A 19,819-nucleotide genomic window follows, 5' to 3' on the forward strand; every position below is an offset into this window, starting at 1 on the left:
GTCACTCCCAGTATATCCCAGTTGCACCCAGCATGGTCCCAGTCACTCCCAGTATACACCACTTACCACCATCATGGTCCCAGTCACTCCCAGTATGTTCCCACTTGCCAGAAGTGTGGTCCCAGTCACTCCCAGTATATTCCAGTTACCGCAAGTGTGGTTCCAGTCACTCCCAGTATGATCCGATTTGCCCCATGTGTGGTCCCAGTCACTCCTAGTATGATCACATTTGAACCCAGCAAGGACCCAGTCACTCCCAGTATGACCACAGTTTCCCCAAGTGTGGTTCCAGTAACTCCCAGTATGATCCCAGTTGCCCCCAGCGTAGTCCCAGTCACTCCCAGTATATCCCAGTTGCACCCAGCGTTGTCACAGTCACTCCCAGCATACACCAGTTACCACCAGAATGGTCCCAGTCACACCCAGCATGTTCCCACTTCCCACAAGTGTGGTCCCAGTGACTCCCAGTATATCCCAGTTGTCTCCAGAATGGTCCCAGTCACTCCCAGTATGATGCATGTAGAGAGCAGACAGAGCCCAGTCCCTCCCAGTATGATCCCAGTAGTCACAAGCATGGTCCCAGTCACTCCCAGTATGTTCCCACTTGCCACAAGTGTGGTCCCAGTCACTCCCAGTCACTCTCAGTATATACCAGTTGCACCCAGCGTGGTCCCAGTCACTCCCAGTATGATCCCAGTTACCCCAAGTGTGGTCCCAGTCACTCCCAGTATGTTCCCACTTACCCCAAGTGTCATCCCAGTCACTCCCAGTATGATCCCACTTACACCACATGTGGTCCCAGTCACTCCCAGTATGATCGCAGTTACCTGAAGTGTGGTCCCAGTCACTCCCAGTATGATCCCAGTTGCACACAGCATGGTCCCAGTCACTCCCAGTATGATCCCAGTTGCCCCAAGTGTGGTCCCAGTCGCTTCCAGTATATACCAGTTGCTCCAAGTGTGGTACCAGTCACTCCCAGTATGATCCCAGTTGCACCCAGCATGGTCCCAGTCACTCCCATTATGTTCCCACTTGCCACAAGTGTGGTCCCAGTCACTCCAAGTATATCCCCAACATTGTCCCAGTCACTCCCAGTATGATGCCGGTTGCAACCTGCGTGGTCCCAGTGACTCCCATTACGATCCCAGTAGCCCCAAGCATGGTCCCAGTCACTCCCAGTATATCCCAGTTGCACCCAGATGATCCAAGTCACTGCCAGTATACACCACTTACCACCAGCATGGTCCCAGTCACTACCAGTATGATCCCAGTTGCACCCAGAATGGTCCCAGTCACGCCCAGTCGCTCCCAGTATGATTACAGTTGCCCCAAGTGTGGTCCCAGTCGCTTCCAGTATATCCCAGTTGCCCCGAGTGTGGTCCCAGTGACTCCCAGTATATCCCAGTTGTCCCCAACGTGGTCCCAGTCACTACCAGTATGATGCCTGTTGCAACCAGCGTGGTCCCTGTCACTCCCAGTATACACCACTTACCACCAGCATGGTACCAGTCACTCCCAGTATGTTACCACTGGCCACAAATGTGGTCCCAGTCACTCCCAGTCACTCCCAGTATATCCCATTTGCCCCATGTGTGGTCCCAGTCACTCCCAGTATATCCCAGTTGCCCCAAGTGTGGTTCCAGTCACTCCCAGTATGATCCGAGTTGCCCCAATGTGGTTCCAGTCACTCCCAGTATGATTCCATTTGCCACCAGCATGGTCCCAGTCACTCCCAGTATGTTCCCAGGTGCCCCAAATATGGTCCCAGTCACTCCCAGTATGTTCCCACTTACCCCGAGCGTGGTCCCAATCACTCCCAGTATATTCCCACTTGCCAGAATTTTGGTCCCAATCACTCCCAATATGATCCCAGTTACCCCAAGTGTGGTCCCAGTCACTTCCAATATGATCCCAGTTGCACCCAGCATGGTCCCAGTCACTCCCAGTATTTTCCCACTTGCCACAAGTGTGGTCCCAGTCACTCCCAGTCACTCCCACTATATCCCAGTTGCTCCCACCGTGGTCCCAGTCACTCCCAGTATATCCCAGTTGCCCCGAGTGTGGATCCAGTCACACCCACTATCATCCCAGTTACACCAATGTGGTCCCAGTCACTCCCAGTATGATCCCAGTTACCCCAAGTGTGGTCCTAGTCACTCCCAGTATGATCCCAGTTACCCCAAGTGTGGTCCCAGTCACTCAGAGTATGTTCCCAGTTACTCCAAGTGTTGTTCCAGTCACTCCCAGTATGATCACAGTTACCCCAAGTGTGGTCCTAGTCACTCCCAGTGTGATCCCAGTTGTCCCAAGTCTGGTCCCAGTCACTCCCTGTATGATCCCAGTTGACCCCAGCATGGTCCCAGTCACTCCCAGTACGATCCCAGTTGCCCCTAGCATGGTCCCCGTCACTCCCAATATGATCCGAGTTGCCCCAAGTGTGGTACCAGTCACTCCCAGTATATCCCAGTTACACCCAGTGTGGTCCCAGTCACTCCCAGTATACACCACTTAGCACCAGCATGGTCCCAGTCACTCCCAGTATGATCCCATTTGCCCCATGTGTGGTCCCAGTCACTCCCAGTATATCCCAGTTGCCCCGAGTGTGGTCTCAGTCACTCCCAGTATATCCTAGTTGCCCCGAGTGTGGTCCCAGTCACTCCCAGTATACACCACTTACCACCAGCATGGTCGCAGTCACACCCAGTATGTTCCCACTTGCCAGAAGTGTGGTCCCAGTCACTCCCAGTATGATCCCAGTTACAGAATCACTGAATCACACAATGTCAGGGATTGGAAGGGACCTCGAAGGATCATCCAGTCCAACCCCTGCCGGAGCAGGATCACCCAGACCATGTCACACAGGGACGCGTCCAGGCGGGTTTTGCATGTCTCCAGAGAAGGAGACTCCACCCCCTCTCTGGGCAGCCTGTGCCAGGGTTCGGGCACCCTCACCGGAAAGAAGTTTTTCCTCCTATTTATGCGGAACCTCCTGTGTTCCAGCTTGCACCCATTGCCCCTTGTCCTGTCAGGGATGTCACTGAGAAGAGCCTGGCTCCATCCTCATGACACTTGCCCTTTACATATTTATAAACATCAATGAGGTCCCCCCTCAGTCTCCTCTTCTCCAAGCTCAAGAGACCCAGCTCCCTCAGCCTCTCCTCAGAAGGGAGATGTTCCACCCCCTTCATCATCTTCGTGGCTCTGCGCTGGACTCTCTCTAGCAGTTCCCTGTCCTCCTTGAACTGAGGGGCCCAGAACTGGACACAATATTCCAGATGCGGCCTCAGCAGGGTAGAGTAGAGGGGGAGGAGAAGCTCTCTCGACCTGCTAACCACACCCCTTCTAATCCACGCCAGGATGCCATTGGCCTTCTTGGCCACAAGGGCACACTGCTGGCTCATGGCCATCCTGCTGTCCACTAGGACCCCCAGGTCCCTTTCCCCTACGCTGCTCTCCAACAGCTCTGTCCCCAACTTGTACTGGTACATGGGGTTGTTCTTGCCCAGATGCAGGACTCTACACTTGCCCTTCTTATAGTTCATTAAGTTTCTCCCCGCCCAACTCTCCAGCCTGCCCAGGTCTCTCTGAATGGCTGCGCAGCCTTCCGCTGTGTCAGCCACTCCTCCCAGTTTGGTGTCATCAGCCAACTTGCTGACAGTGCACTCTATTCCCTCATCCAAGTCATTCATGAATAGATTGAACAGTGCTGGTCCCAGTACCGACCCTTGAGGGACTCCGCTAGACACAGGCCTCCAACTGGACTCTGTCCCATTGCCCACCACTCTCTGCCTTCTTTCCTTCAGCCACTTCACAATCCACCTCACTACCCCATCATCCAGACCACACTTCCTCACTGAGAAGTGTGTCTACCACCGTGAGACAGGGACCCAAAGAGCCGTTCTTACCCTTTGTCGAGAGGTTACAAGAGGTGGTTGAGAAACAAGTTTTTGACACGGATTTGCCAGAGACTTTGATAACGCAGCTCGTTAGGGATGACGCTAATGTTGATTGTCAAAAGATCATTAAAGCGTTACCAGGAGAACCAGATTTGAATGCTATGATAAAGGCTTGTGCAAAAGTGGGTGCTGGGGAACATAAGGCTCAGGTTCTGGCTGCGATGAGAACTCAGGTGCTACGGTGACATGTGCCACTTTAAAATGACCATGAGAGAGTGGTATGAGTTCTCAGAAATGAATTATGAGTTTTCAGAACTTAATGAAAGATGAGCAAACATACTGTGCTTTCTTTTCTCACCATCCAGCAGCTCTGCCTTTCTCCAGCAGGTGGTAGTGCAAACCCAGGTTCAATTTTAGTTTTCACAGAATCACAGAATCAACCAGGTTGGAAGAGACCTCAGGGATCATCGAGTCCAACGGTTGCCCTGACACCACCCTTTCAACTAGACCAGGGCACTAAGTGCCATGTCCGGTCTTGTCTTAAACCCCTCCAGAGATGGTGACTCCACCGCCTCCCTGGGCAGCCCCTTCCAATGGCTAATGACCCTTGCTGAGAAGAAATGCTTCCTGATGGCCAACCTGAACCTCCCCTGGCACAGCTTGAGGCTGTGCCTTCTTGTCCTAGCGCTGGTTGCCTGGGAGAAGAGGCCAACTCCCACTTCACTACACCCTCCCTTCAGGTAGTTGTAGACTGCACTAAGGTCACCTCTGAGCCTCCTCTTCTCCAGGCTAAACCCCCCCAGCTCCCTCAGCCGTTCCTGGCAGGTCAGACCCTCCAGACCCTTCCCCACCTTGGTCGCCCTCCTCTGCACTCGCTCCAACACCTCAACACCTTCCTTGAAGTTCGGGGCCCACAACTGGACACAGGATTTGGGGTGCGGCCTCAGCAGTGCCGAGCACAGAGGGACGATCCCTTCCCTGGCCACACTAGTCCTGAGAGAGGCCAGGATGCCATTGGCCACCTTGGCCACCTGGGCACGCTGCTGGCTCACGTTCAGCCGCTGGCGATCAGCACCCCCGGGGCTCTTTCTGCAAAAAAACCTCCTTGTTTGCACCCAGAGGTGCATTTGCAAAACTAAACCAGACTTTAATGAGTGCTCCAGCTCTGGGCCTCCCGAACTTAGGAAAACCATTTGATTTGTACATGCAAGACTGCGTATTGCTCTGGGAGTGTTGGCCCAGAGACTGGGATCATGGAAAAGGCCTGTGGGATACTTTTCAAAGCAACAAGACAGTGTCAGTAAGGGATGGCCAACACGCCTCCGAGCAGAGACCTTTATCAGGAGCAACACAGAGAAGAAACAATCCAGAAGACTCTTGGCAAATAGACTTTTCCGAATTACTGCGGCAAAATGGGTATCAGTATCCTTTAGTAGTGACAGACACTTTCACAGGCTGGCATGAAGCTTTCCCTTGTCGCACCAACAAGGCAAGAGAAGTAACAAAAATATTACCTAAGCAAATAATACTGAGATTTGGGACACCTCTAGGACTATCTTCAGACAGGGGCCCACACTTTATAGCAGAGGCTGTTCAAAATTTAGCTGAAGTGTTAGGGGTAAAATGGGACCTCCATACCCCACGGAGACCTCAATCAAGTGCAAAAGTAAAAAAAAAAAAAGAAACAAAGCTTAAATAAACAGATGAGGAAAAATTTGCCAAGAGGCCCAGATAAATTGGTCGAGTGCTTTACCCTCAGCTTTGCTACGAATCCTAAAAGTAAAGGAAAGGTTAGTCCTTTTGAAATCATTTCTGGTAAACCCTATCAGGTGACAGAAACAGGAGTTGATCCTGAGATCATGGGGAAACATCCGAAAGAATATGTTGTCTCTCTAGGAAAGGTTTTGTCCTCTCTCCACAGGTACATCACTGTGAGCGCACCACTATCCCTGGACGTGCCTGTGCATCGATACCAACCTGGAGACTGGGTGTACCTGAGGACGTGGGCAGATGAACCGCTAAAAGAGAAGTGGAAAGGACCTTTCCAGATGTTGCTCACTGTCGGGTTCCGGATTTAAGGTCCGCCTCCAAAGCAAATCTAGAAATAAAATGCAGACAGTCCCCGTCCGCCCCCCTGCTCCCCGAGAGAGAGAGGGAGAGAGAGAGACCCGCCTAATTAGTAAAAAAATGAGCAAATCTAGAAATAAAATGCAGACAATCTCTCTTCCAAGAGAGAGACCCGCCTAATTAGTAATTCCAGTGCAGCCCACGTGCGGCGTGCCTGGTTCAATGCAGACAGCCCGCGCGCAGGGCCCGCAAAAAATATAAATAATTCCAGTGCAGCCCACGTGCGGCGTGCCTGGTTCAATGCGAACACCCGGTATGCTTAACCTGCCTGTAGGTAAAGCACCCCCAAAAAATCCTGACCCGAAATATTAAAGATTCGTGATCCTTGAGTTCGGACAAAGCACAACCGAGGCACGGTATCAACAAACTTAGCTCTGACTTTATTCGGTCCAACAATGAGGCCACTCAATATTCAAGGAAAAGAGAGAGAGAGAGAGGTAAAAGAAAGAAAGAAACAGAGAAAACAGTTGAAAGAGAAAAAATATTCACCACCCTGAGATCTAGCGGTGTCCCGCGGGAAATTCTTCCTTCCTACTTGGAAGATGGCGGTGGGGTCCCGCGTGGTCGAGCGATCCAGCCTCTTTTATAGAGTTTTTTCGGCAGAGTCATGTGACTGGGAGCCGTCAGTCAACAGTTCGCACCAATCACAGGTCCGAAGGCGGGACATGTCCGGTTCCTGCGCCGTAGGATTGGCCCCTTGCCAGGCTGTCACCGGAGACACACATCCGGAGGCGGGTGGAGGGCAGGCGCCTAGCTTATTGCGTCATCGAGCGTTGCCAGGCTCAGGCATTCCAGGCAGCCGCCGTAAGATGTCGCCCGAGCACGTGGTTTATGATTTCTGAGACAATGCTCAAAAGGAAGGGGACAGATCCCCACACTCACCACCTACACAGCTGTCAAGCTCGAGGGAGTCACTCCGTGGGTACATCACAGCAGGATCAAACCAGCCTCATCACCAGAACGGACTGTAAAACAAGAGGGACCTTTATGTTTAAGACTAACCCGGAGATCACAAGGTTCTGGGTTCTCTCCCTTGCAGTCATGTTCGGAAATGCAGAAATTGATACAGGTGGAGAGGCCAATGCAGACATAGATGAGAACTTAATTCTAACTCTGATACAAGGGTTTGGTAGAATGAACAATCTTACTGGTGTAACAGCCCAGTTCCTCCTTCAGCCACTCAGCCTGTCCCCTGGGGTCACAACTTGAATGGGGATTTCAAAGGTTCCTTCTACCAGGACTGATGGCTTTAGAAAGTCGGATGCTAATAGAAAATCTAACGTGGCAAGTAGAATCTTTATCAAGAGCCACTCAAAAGGGATTCCAAATTGTTAACAAACAGATCCAAGCCAATACTAAAATGACTCTGCAAAATAGACTGGCCTTAGACTTGCTGTTAGTCAGAGAACAAGGAGTGTGTGGATACCTTAAGTTAGACAAAGAGCCCTGCTGCATTCACATCCCAAACATCACTGATAACCTGCAAGAGCAATTGGATAAAGCGAAGAGGGTAGCAGAAGACAGCAGGGCAATCAGGGATGCAGCAGAAAATAGTTGGCTCAACAAAATCCTGCAAGAATTAGGTGGATTGTCTCTAAAAGGATGGTTAGCGGCGTTGTTAGAGGGAATAGTTTATGTAGTTGTGATTATAGTTATTCTAGGGATCTGCGTGGGTTGTGTTAAGAGAATCATTGAGAAAAGTATATGGAAGTAGTGAGATAATAAATCTAACTGCTTCCAAAGCGGGGAATTGATACCAGACGGTTCAGTTCAGCAACGGTTTAGCACGAGTAGGCCTCAGGTTTAGCAACGGGTTAGCAAGAGCAGGCCTCACAGCAGGCCTCAGAGCAGGCCTCAGAGGAGGCTCTAAAAGGCCTGCTCTGTGTTACCTTTACACAGAACAAACTTTCCCGTCAATAATTTTCCTGTTAGCTAGAATAATAGAGAATAACAATAGGTTCTGAAGCAAACTGCATGTTTTGTAGATAGTGTTTGTTTATGGGATTGGTAACAAGGTTCTAGTAGACAATGATTCATGCTGTTTACGCTTAGTCTTAGAAAAACAAAGGTCTCTGCTAATTATAAAAGGGCCAAAAGACAAAAGTGTAGAGAACTTTGTGATGTCTAAATTAACTTGATTCATAAACTGTTGTGTCAGAGGTGAGAGAAGTCCAAAACAAGAAGGCTTTGACCAAGCTTGTGCACAAGCACGATTAAAGGGGGATTGTGACCCCCAGAGCCCACCCCAGACCCCTTCCCCAATTTAGTACGCGTGTGTAAAGACATTACCTAATGCAGCACAGACCGTGTTATGCAGAAGTGGTTTTTTTTGGAAGGGGTGGGCTCTTCTTGGAATTATGTATATAAGGAGCAAGCTTTTGTCCCTGGGTGTGCATGTGAGGAGGAGAGATCCCCCGTGCACCCAGCGCTGCAATAAACCAGTGTCGGCTTCTCAGCTCTCATTGGGGTTAGAGAGTTTCCTTGGGTACTATTTGCCGGTAACAGGACCAGTTCAGGGGGCATACGGGGACCAGTAGAGGAGGGATGCTGGGAGGAGATGAAGGGTTGCAGAGAAAAGGACTCAGCACACGATCCCATGTGAATCCAGCAGAAGCCGTTTATTAGCAAACAAGCCCCTTTTTATACCATTTTTGCTTCTGTATGTGCAGAAGGGGGTTGAAAGGGGGATTTGGGGGTTCAGGGGGCATTTGGGGTCCCCCCACCAGCAGGAGCAGCGCGATCTACTCGAGCACGTCCTGCTGGGAGGCGTCCGGGGGGAACAGGCGGTTGAAGCTGAAATCAGAGCAGACGTCACCACGGCGCTCGCGGCCCACGGGGGACGGGCAGGAGGGTTGGGGGGGGGCCTAAAAACTCAACTTTGCCCCTCCAAATCCCCTAAATCAAGGGGATTCGCCCCAAAACCCCCTATATTAAGTGGGGTCCCCCCAATCCCGGGCAGGCACAGCACAAGGCTCCTCTCGTCACCGGGGGGGATGTGGAGGGGCCCCGGCCCCCGCTGCCGGCCCCACTCCTGCGGCAGCACCGGCTGCGTGTGGCAGAACACCCAGATGGTGCCCTGGGGAGGGGGCGGCAAGGGGGGGTGTGGGGACATGGAGGGGGGACCCAGTGGACATGGGGGTTGTTGGGGACACCCGGGGGGGGGCGTTGCACACACCTGGAGCTCCTCGTTGAGCAGGTGGAGCGGTTCAATCCCCAGCGCTTGCAGCTGCTGCTCCCACTGCGCCAGCGTCCGCTCCTGGGCCGTGGCCTCCCACTCCAGGGCCTGCGCCAGCTGTGCCTGGGCGGGGCAGTAATGGGGGGCGGGGCAGAAACCAGCCCCCACCGTGGGCTCCTGAGACCCCCCCTCACTTTTTGGGTGCAAAAGCGGCCAAATTGGTGCCCAACCCCCCCTTTTCTTTGCAGGGGGAAGGGGGGAGTCCCCCCAAAATGCCCCCCCCCCATAACGTACCTCTATGTTCTGCAGGCGGGCAGTCAGCTCCCGCACGTGCCTCTCAGCCTCCTCCAGCGCCTGCTCCTCCTGCACCGCCTCCGCCCTCAGCCACCGGTTCTTGGCCTCCAGCCCCTCGGCCTCGCGCCGCCAGCGGTCCCGCTCCTCCTCCACGCTCCTGGGGTTGGGGGGGGGTTAAACCCCTCTTTTTGGGGGCACCCCGATATTTGGGGGGGCGGGGCACACACTCACTGCCGGCGCCGGGCGAGGAGGCTCTCGATGGCCTCTTGCTCCACCCGCAGGGTCTCCAACTGGTGCTGGAGGTCGCGGTTTTCAGCCTCAAGCATGCGCACCCGCTCCTGGCGCCCCCCGAGCTGCGCCTGCGGGTCGGCCGCTTGGCCCCTGAGGTCCCCAGGGGGGCGTTTGGAGGCGGGGGGGGCACCTGTGGGGGGGACATGGAGAGGGGGGTTGGGGACATGGGGAGGGGGGCCCAGGGGGACATGGGGAGGGTGTTTGGGACACTATGCGGGTATTGGGGGAATGACAGGGGCAGCTGAGGACATGGGCGGTGGTTGGGGACACTGCAGGGGGTGTTGGGGACATGGGACGGGAACCCAGGGGACAGCGGGGGCTGGTTTGGGACACAGGAGGGGGGCCCAGGGGACACGAGGGGTTGTTGGGGACACCATGGGGGCAGTTGGGACATGGGGACACGGCAAGGGAGGGCCTGGGGGACACCGAGGGGGGAGCTGGGGACACCACGGGTACACGGGAGACATGGCAGGGGGGACCCTTGCGACATGGGGGGGGCTGGGGACACGGGGGTCGTTGAGGGGCACTAGGGGACGCGGCGGGGGGTGTCCCCTGTCACTCACCCCCCCGGGGCGCTGCTGGGGGGACGGGGGGGTGTGATTTACCGGGGAACGGGCGCCCCGGTAACCCCACCCCACCCCCCGGTATAACGCCCCTGGTTATAACGTACCTGCTGTGGCCGCTGAGACGCTGGGTCGGGCCGGGGCGGCGGGGCCGGAGTCGGGGTCCCGGTCGGGGTCCCGGTCGGAGCCACCGGCTGTCTCCGTGTCGCCGCTCGGGGCCGCGCCCGCAGCAACCGGACAAACTGCCGCCACCGCTCTCTGCCCCGGGCACCTTTAAACCGCCGAGCGCCGCGCGCTGATTGGCCGAGCCTCAACCAATCGCAGCCCTCGCTTTTGCCCCCACATCTTGCCCCACCCCGTACCCTGCATGAACCCCCCGGTCCAGCACCCCCCAAACAGGGACCCTCTCCCCAAACTGGGACACCCCCCTCCTTGCATGAACCCCCCCCAAAATGGGAGACCCCCCCAGCCCCATTCCTTGAGGAGGCCCCCCCCAACCCCCCCTCCCAAATGCTGCCCTCCCCACCCCATCGCAGTGTGTGTGTGGGGTGTCCAGCTTTGGGGGGGGCTCAGGATGTTGGGGGAGCCCCAGCCGCGACCTCACCCCGATGGGGGCGGGAGCCCAAAAACCCCACTTTGCCCCCCAAAAAATCAACTTTACCCCTTGAAAACCCAACTTAGCCCCTCAAAAACCCAACTTTGGCCCCCAAACACCCAACTTTGGGCCTCAAAAACTCAACTTTGGCCCTCAAGAAGCCAACTTTGCCCCTCAAAAATCAAACTTTGCCCCCCAAATGCCCTAAATCAAGGGGACTCGCCCCAAAACCCCCTATATTAAGTGGGGTCCCCCCCAATCCCGGGCCGGGACAGCACGAGGCTCCTCTTGTCACCGGGGGGAAAGTGGAGGGGCCCCCCGAAATCCCCCCCAAATCCCCCCCTCCCAAATCCTGCCCTCCCCATCCCATTACAATGTGTGGGGGGTGTCCAGCTTTGGGGTGTGGGGGGGTCCCCTAGATCGCCCCCCCCCCCCCCCCCCCCGGGCCCCCAGGATGTAATGGCGAGCGACACGGGGGCCCCCCCAAGCCGCCCCCCCCGGTGCCCCCCCCAATTTCGGGAGGGTCAGGACGTCCTGGCGCACTGGACCGACGGGCTCCTCTACCTGGGCACCATCAAAAAGGTGGGGACCCCCCCCAACCCCCCCTAGACCCCCCCATTTCCCACCCCCCCCTTTATTTCACCCCAATTATTTTTTTTTGGGATTCCCCCCCCCAAGGTGGACGCGGGGCGTCGGGGCTGCCTGGTGCAATTCGAGGATAATTCCCAATTCCTTGTCCTTTGGAAAGACATCAGCCCCAGTAATTCATTCATTACTAATTAATTCTTTATTAATCAGCCCCCCCTTAATTAATTACCCCTCTTAATTAATTAATTACACCCCAATACAGCCGTGGTGCCAGGCGAGGATCAATCCTGCTGCGTCTGCTCCGGCCGAGCCCTGAACCCCGAAAACCTTTTGGTTCGCTGCGAGAAATGCGGCCACGGTGAGGGGACACCCCCCCCCCCATAATTTAACCCCCCCCGTAATTTAACCCCCCTGCCATTATTACACCCCAACCCCAGAAAATCAGCCGCTGTCAGGATGGGGGGCAAAAAACAGCCCTGGGGGCTGGTAAATCAGACCTGGTCATGGTGGGGGGGGCAGAAAACAGCCCGGGGAGCGGGGTGGGGGCAAAATTGGCCCCCGTCATGGTGGGGGGGCAAACCCCAGCCCCCACCGTGGCTCCTGAGCTCCCCCCTCACTTTTTGGGTGCAAAAGTGGCCAAATTGGTGCCCAACCCCCCCTTGTTTTTGCGGGGGGAAGGGGGGAGCCCCCCCAAACCCCCCCCCCCCAAATAATGTACCTCTGTGTCCTGCAGGCGGGCGGCCAGCTCCTGCGCACACCCCTCGGCTTCACGACGCCAGCGGCCCCGCTCCTCCCGTCACGCCGCTGCCTCCGCCTCCAGGCTCCTGGGGTTGGGGGGGGGGTGTTAAATCCCACTTTTTGGGGGGCACCCTGATATCTGGCAGGGGGGGGCACACACTCACTGCAGGCGCAGGGCGAGGTGACTCTCGCGGGCCTCGTGCTCCCCCCGCTGCGTCTCCACCAGGTGCCGGAGGTTGCGGTTTTGGGCCTCAAGCACCCGATTCTGCTCTCGGCACCCCCTGAGCTCTGCCCGCAGGTCGGTCGCTTGGCCCCTGAGGTCCCAAGGGGGGCACCTGTGGGGGGGGGGACATGGAGAGGGGGGTTGGGGACACAGCGGGGGTGGTTGGGGACATGGGAGGGGGGCCCAGGGGAACATGGGGGGTGTTGGGGACATGAGGGCACTCGCCTTTTGCACGGCCATTTATTTCCCCCCCTACAGAAAGGGGGGGCTCTCACAAAGGGAACGTGAAAGGGGAGTCCGGGGGACGTGGGGGGGTGGTTGGGGACTCGGGGGGTGGCTGGGGAGACCTTGATCTCCTGCAGCAGGTTGTGCAGGCGCCGCTGCTCCCCCTGCGCCTGCGCCCGCTCCTGCGCCGCGGCCTCCGCCTGCAGGTGGGCCTGGGGCTGCACCCGCTGCACCTGCGGGGGGAGAGTGGTTATGGGGGGGACAGGGACCCCCATTTCCCCCCCCCCACAAAGGGGGGGCTCTCAAGAAGGGCCCCCACGCCAGAGCGATGCTCCATGTGAAATCCGTCCTCCCGTAGCAGCTCAAGGGCCTCGGGTGGGACTCCCCCACCTGGCCAATCAGCAGCAGTGTTATTGCTGTTGGGGGGGGCCTGGAGAGTGAGTGAACCCCCCCCCATTAATTTTGGGGATCCCCCCCTTCAGCACCCCTCTGTTTTATGGTCCCCCCCACATTTTTGGGGTCCCCCCAGGGTGATCATCCCCCCCCACTCCCTCAGGCTCTCCCCACAGCCCCCTCCCTCCCCCCCTTAGTTTGGGGTTACACCCTCCCCCCTCTCACCCCTTATCTGGGCAATCTGGGGGGTCAGGAGGGCGGTTTGGAGAGTTTGGGGCGATTTGGGGGTCAATGAGGAGATTTGGGGGGATTTGGAGGCTCTCGGGGCATTTGGGGACTCAAAGGGGGGAGATTTGGGGGTTGATTAATAAAACCAGCAAACCCAGAGACCCGGACTCTGCCAATTTTCTTTAACACCAGTTACCACAACCATGGTCCCAGTCACTCCCAGTATGTTCCCAGTTACCCCAGCTGTGGTCTCACTCACTCCCAGTATGATCCCAGTTGCCCCAAGCATGGTCCCAGTCGGTCCCAGTCACTCCCAGTATACACCACTTACCAGCATCATGGTCCCAGTCACTCCCAGTATGTTCCCACTTGCCACAAGTGTGGACCCAGTGACTCCCAGTATATCCCAGTTGTCCCCAACATGGTCGCAGTCACTCCAAGTATGATGCCTGTTGAGAGCAGCATGGTCCCAGTCACTCCCAGTATGTTCCCAGTTACCCCAACTGTGGTCCCAGTCACTCCCAGTATGATTCCAGTTGCCCCAAGCATGGTCCCAGTCCCTCCCAGTATGATCCTAGTAGGCCCAAGCATGGTCCCAGTCACTCCCAGTATATCCCAGTTGCACCCAGCATGGTCCCAGTCACTCCCAGTATACACCACTTACCACCATCATGGTCCCAGTCACTCCCAGTATGTTCCCACTTGCCAGAAGTGTGGTCCCAGTCACTCCCAGTATATTCCAGTTACCGCAAGTGTGGTTCCAGTCACTCCCAGTATGATCCGATTTGCCCCATGTGTGGTCCCAGTCACTCCCAGTATGATCCCAGTTGCACCCAGCATGGACCCAGTCACTCCCAGTATGTACCCACTTGCCACAAATGTGGTCCCAGTCACTCCCAGTATGATCACATTTGAACCCAACAAGGACCCAGTCACTCCCAGTATGATCACAGTTTCCCCAAGTGTGGTTCCAGTAACTCCCAGTATGATCCCAGTTGCCCCCAGCGTGGTCCAGTCACTCCCAGTATATCCCAGTTGCACCCAGCGTGGTCACAGTCACTCCAAGCATACACCAGTTACCACCAGAATGGTCCCAGTCACACCCAGCATGTTCGCACTTCCCACAAGTGCGGTCCCAGTGACTCCCAGTATATCCCAGTTGTCCCCAGAATGGTCACAGTCACTCCCAGTATGATGCATGTAGAGAGCAGCCAGAGCCCAGTCCCTCCCAGTATGATCCCAGTAGTCACAAGCATGGTCCCAGTCACTCCCAGTATGTTCCCACTTGCCACAAGTGTGGTCCCAGTCACTCCCAGTCACTCTCAGTATATACCAGTTGCACCCAGCGTGGTCCCAGTCACTCCCAGTATGATCCCACTTGCCACAAGTGTGGTCCCAGTCACTCCCAGTATGTTCCCACTTACCCCAAGTGTCATTCCAGTCACTCCCAGTATGATCCCAGTTACCTGAAGTGTGGTCCCAGTCACTCCCAGTATGATCCCAGTTGCACACAGCATGGTCTCAGTCACTCCCAGTATGATCCCAGTTGCCCCAAGTGTGGTCCCATTCACTCCCAGTATGATCCCAGTTGACCCAAGAGTGGTCCCAGTCACTCCCAGTCACTACCAGTATGATTACAGTTGCCCCAAGTGTGGTCCCAGTCGCTTCCAGTATATACCAGTTGCCCCAAGTGTGGTACCAGTCACTCCCAGTATGATCCCAGTTGCACCCAGCATGGTCCTAGTCACTACCAGTATGTTCCCACTTGCCACAAGTGTGGTCCCAGTCACTCCCAGTATATCCCCAACATTGTCCCAGTCACTCCCAGTATGATGCCGATTGCAACCTGCGTGGTCCCAGTGACTCCCATTACGATCCCAGTAGCCCCAAGCATGGTCCCAGTCACTCCCAGTATATCCTAGTTGCACCCAGATGATCCAAGTCACTCCCAGTATACACCACTTACCACCAGCATGCTCCCAGTCACTACCAGTATGATCCCAGTTGCCCCCAGAATGGTCCCAGTCACGCCCAGTCACTCCCAGTATGATTACAGTTGCCCCAAGTGTGGTCCCAGTCTTTTCCAGTATATCCCAGTTGCCCCAAGTGTGGTCCCAGTGACTCCCAATATATCCCAGTTGTCCCCAACGTGGTCCCAGTCACTACCAGTATAATGCCTGTTGCAACCAGCGTGGTCCCTGTCACTCCCAGTATACACCACTTACCACCAGCATGGTCCCAGTCACTCCCAGTATGTTACCACTTGCCACAAATGTGTTCCCAGTCACTCCCAGTCACTCCCAGTATATCCCATTTGCCCCAATGTGTGGTCCCAGTCACTCCCAGTATGTTCCCAGGTGCCCCAAATATGGTCCCAGTCACTCCCAGTATGTTCCCACTTACCCCCAGCGTGGTCCCAATCACTCCCAGTATATTCCCACTTGCCAGAATTTTGGTCCCAGTCACTCCCAGTATATCCCAGTTGGCCCGAGTGTGGTTCCAGTCACTCCCAGTATCATCCCAGATGCCCCCAGCATGATCCCAGTCACTCCCAGTATGTCCCAGTCGCCCCCAGCATGGTTCCAGTTGCTCCCAGTATGATCACAGTTGCCCCAAGTGTGTTCCCAGTGACTCCCAGTGTGATCCCAGTTACCCCAAGTGTGGTCCCAGTCACTTCCAGTATGATCCCAGTTGCACCCAGCATGGTCCCAATCACTCCCAGTATTATCCCACTTGCCACAAGTGTGGTCCCAGTCACTCCCAGTCACTCCCAGTATATCCCAGTTGCTCCCACCGTGGTCCCAGTCACTCCCAGTATATCCCAGCTGCCCCGAGTGTGGATCCAGTCACACCCACTATGATCCCAGTTACACCAATGTGGTCCCAGTCACTCCCAGTATGATCCCAGTTACCCCAAGTGTGGTCCCAGTCACTCCCAGTATGATCCCAGTTACCCCAAGTGTGGTCCCAGTCACTCCCAGTATGATCGCAGTTACCCGAAGTCTGGTCGCAGTCACTCCCAGTATGATCCCAGTTGCCCCAAGTGTGGTCCCAGTCACTCCCAGTATGATCGCAATTACCCGAAGTCTGGTCCCAGTCACTCCCAGTCACTCCCAGTATATCCCAATTGCTCCCACCGTGGTCCCAGTCACTCCCAGTATATCCCAGTTGCCCCGAGTGTGGATGCAGTCACACCCGGTATATCCCAGTTGCCCCTAGCATGGTCCCAGCCACTCCCAGTATGATCCCAGTAGGCCCAATCATGGTCCCAGTCACTCCCAGTATATCCCAGTTACACCCAGTGTGGTCCCAGTCACTCCCAGCATACACCACTTACCACCAGCATGTTCCCAGTCACTCCCAGTATGTTCCCACTTGCCACAAGTGTGGTCCCAGTCACTCCCAGTATATCCCATTTTCCCCAAGTGTGATTCCAGTCATTCCCAGTATATCCCATTTTCCCCGAGTGTGGTCCCATTCACTCCCAGTATGATCCCAGTTGCACCCAGCATGGTCCCAGTCACTCCCAGTATGTTCCCAATTGCCAGAAGTGTGCTCCCAGTCACTCCCAGTATATCCCAGTTACCACAATTGTGGTTCCAGTCACTCCCAGTATGATCCCATTTGCCCCATGTGTGGTCCCAGTCACTCCCAGTATATCCCAGTTGCCCCGAGTGTGGTCCCAGTCACTCCCAGTATATCCCAGTTGCTCCCAGCATGGTCCCAGTCACTCCCAGCATGATCCCAGTTACAGAATCACTGAATCACACAATGTCAGGGATTGGAAGGGACCTCGAAGGATCATCCAGTCCAACCCCTGCCGGAGCAGGATCACCCAGACCATGTCACACAGGGACGCGTCCAGGCGGGTTTTGAATGTCTCCAGAGAAGGAGACTCCACCCCCTTTCTGGGCAGCCTGTGCCAGGGTTCGGGCACCCTCACCAGAAAGAAGTTTTTCCTCCTATTTATGCGGAACCTCCTGTGTTCCAGCTTGCACCCGTTGCCCCTTGTCCTGTCAGGGATGTCACTGAGAAGAGCCTGGCTCCGTCCTCATGACACTTGCCCTTTACATATTTATAAACATCAATGAGGTCCCCCCTCAGTCTCCTCTTCTCCAAGCTCAAGAGACCCAGCTCCCTCAGCCTCTCCTCAGAAGGGAGATGTTCCACCCCCTTCATCATCTTCATGGCTCTGCGCTGGACTCTCTCTAGCAGTTCCCTGTCCTCCTTGAACTGAGGGGCCTAGAACTGGACACAATATTCCAGATGCGGCCTCAGCAGGGCAGAGCAGAGGGGGAGGAGAAGCTCTCTCGACCTGCTAACCACACCCCTTCTAATCCACGCCAGGATGCCATTGGCCTTCTTGGCCACAAGGGCACACTGCTGGCTCATGGCCATCCTGCTGTCCACTAGGACCCCCAGGTCCCTTTCCCCTACGCTGCTCTCCAACAGCTCTGTCCCCAACTTGTACTGGTACATGGGGTTGTTCTTGCCCAGATGCAGGACTCTACACTTGCCCTTCTTATAGTTCATTAAGTTTCTCCCTGCCCAACTCTCCAGCCTGCCCAGGTCTCTCTGAATGGCTGCGCAGCCTTCCGCTGTGTCAGCCACTCCTCCCAGTTTGGTGTCATCAGCCAACTTGCTGACAGTGCACTCTATTCCCTCATCCAAGTCATTCATGAATAGATTGAACAGTGCTGGTCCCAGTACCGACCCTTGAGGGACTCCGCTAGACACAGGCCTCCAACTGGACTCTGTCCCATTGCCCACCACTCTCTGCCTTCTTTCCTTCAGCCACTTCACAATCCACCTCACTACCCCATCATCCAGACCACACTTCCTCACTGAGAAGTGTGTCTACCACCGTGAGACAGGGACCCAAAGAGCCGTTTTTACCCTTTGTCGAGAGGTTACAAGAGGTGGTTGAGAAACAAGTTTTTTACGCGGATTTGCCAGAGACTTTGATAACGCAGCTCGTTAGGGATGATGCTAATGCTGATTGTCAAAAGATCATTAAAGCGTGACCAGGAGAACCAGATATGAATGCTATGATAAAGGCTTTGTGCAAAAGTGGGTGCTGGGGAACATAAGGCTCAGGTTCTGCCTGCGATGAGAACTCAGGTGCTACGGTGACATGTGCCACTTTAAAATGACCATGAGAGAGTGGTATGAGTTCTCAGAAATGAATTATGAGTTTTCAGAACTTAATGAAAGATGAGCAAACACACTGTGCTTTCTTTTCTCACCATCCAGCAGCTCTGCCTTTCTCCAGCAGGTGGTAGTGCAAACCCAGGTTCAATTTTTGTTTTCACAGAATCACAGAATCAACCAGGTTGGAAGAGACCTCAGAGATCATCGAGTCCAACCGTTGCCCTGACACCACCCTTTCAACTAGACCAGGGCACTAAGTGCCATGGCCGGTCTTGTCTTAAACCCCTCCAGAGATGGTGACTCCACCGCCTCCCTGGGCAGCCCCTTCCAGTGTCTGATGACCCTTGCTGAGAAGAAATGCTTCCTGATGGCCAACCTGAACCTCCCCTGGTGAAGCTTGAGGCTGTGTCCTCTTGTCCTAGTGCTGGTTGCCTGGGAGAAGAGGCCGACTCCCACTTCACTACACCCTCCCTTCAGGTAGTTGTAGACTGCACTAAGGTCACCTCTGAGCCTCCTCTTCTCCAGGCTGAACACCCCCAGCTCCCTCAGCCGTGCCTCGCAGGTCAGACCCTCCAGACCCTTCCAAACTGGGAGCCCCCCCCAGCCCCATTCCTTGAGGAGGCCCCCCCCAAATCCCCCCCTCCCAAATGCTGCCCTCCCCACCCCATTGCAGTGTGTGTGTGGGGGGTGTCCAGCTTTGGGGGGGATCTCAGGAGGTTGGGGGAGCCCCAGCTGTGACCTCACCCCCATGGGGGCGGGAGCCCAAAAACCCCACTTTGGCCCCCAAAAATGCAACTTTGTCCCCCAAAAAAACAACTTTGCACCTCGAAACCCCAACTTTGCCCCTCAAAAACTGAACTGTGGCCCCCAAAACCCCACTTTGGCCCTCAAAAATGCAACTTTGCCCCCAAAAAAATCAACTTTGCCCTTCAAAAACCCAACTTTGGCCCCCAAAAACCCAACTTTGCCCTTCAAAAACTCAGCTTTGACCCTCAAGAACCCAACTTTGCCCCCCAAATGCCCTAAATCAAGGGGAATCGCCCCAAAACCCCCTATATTAAGTGGGGTCCCATTGGGGTTGGGGGTGCTGGGGGTGGGTCAGGGTGCCCTGGGGGGGGTCAGGGTGCTCTGGGTGGGGTCAGGGTATCTCAGGGGTCTTGGGGGGTCCCCATTTGGGTTGGAGTGTCCTGGGTGGGGGGGATTGGGAGTTGGGGGGTCCCATTGGGATTCAAGGGTCCTACTGGGGTTGGGGGGTCCTGGGGGGAGTCAGGGTGCTCTGGGGATCTTGGGGGTTCCCTATTGGGGTTGTGCGGACTTTGGGGGTGTCAGGGT

The sequence above is a fragment of the Nyctibius grandis genome, chromosome 10 (genome assembly GCF_013368605.1).
Source record: "Nyctibius grandis isolate bNycGra1 chromosome 10, bNycGra1.pri, whole genome shotgun sequence".
Lineage (NCBI taxonomy): Eukaryota > Metazoa > Chordata > Aves > Nyctibiiformes > Nyctibiidae > Nyctibius > Nyctibius grandis.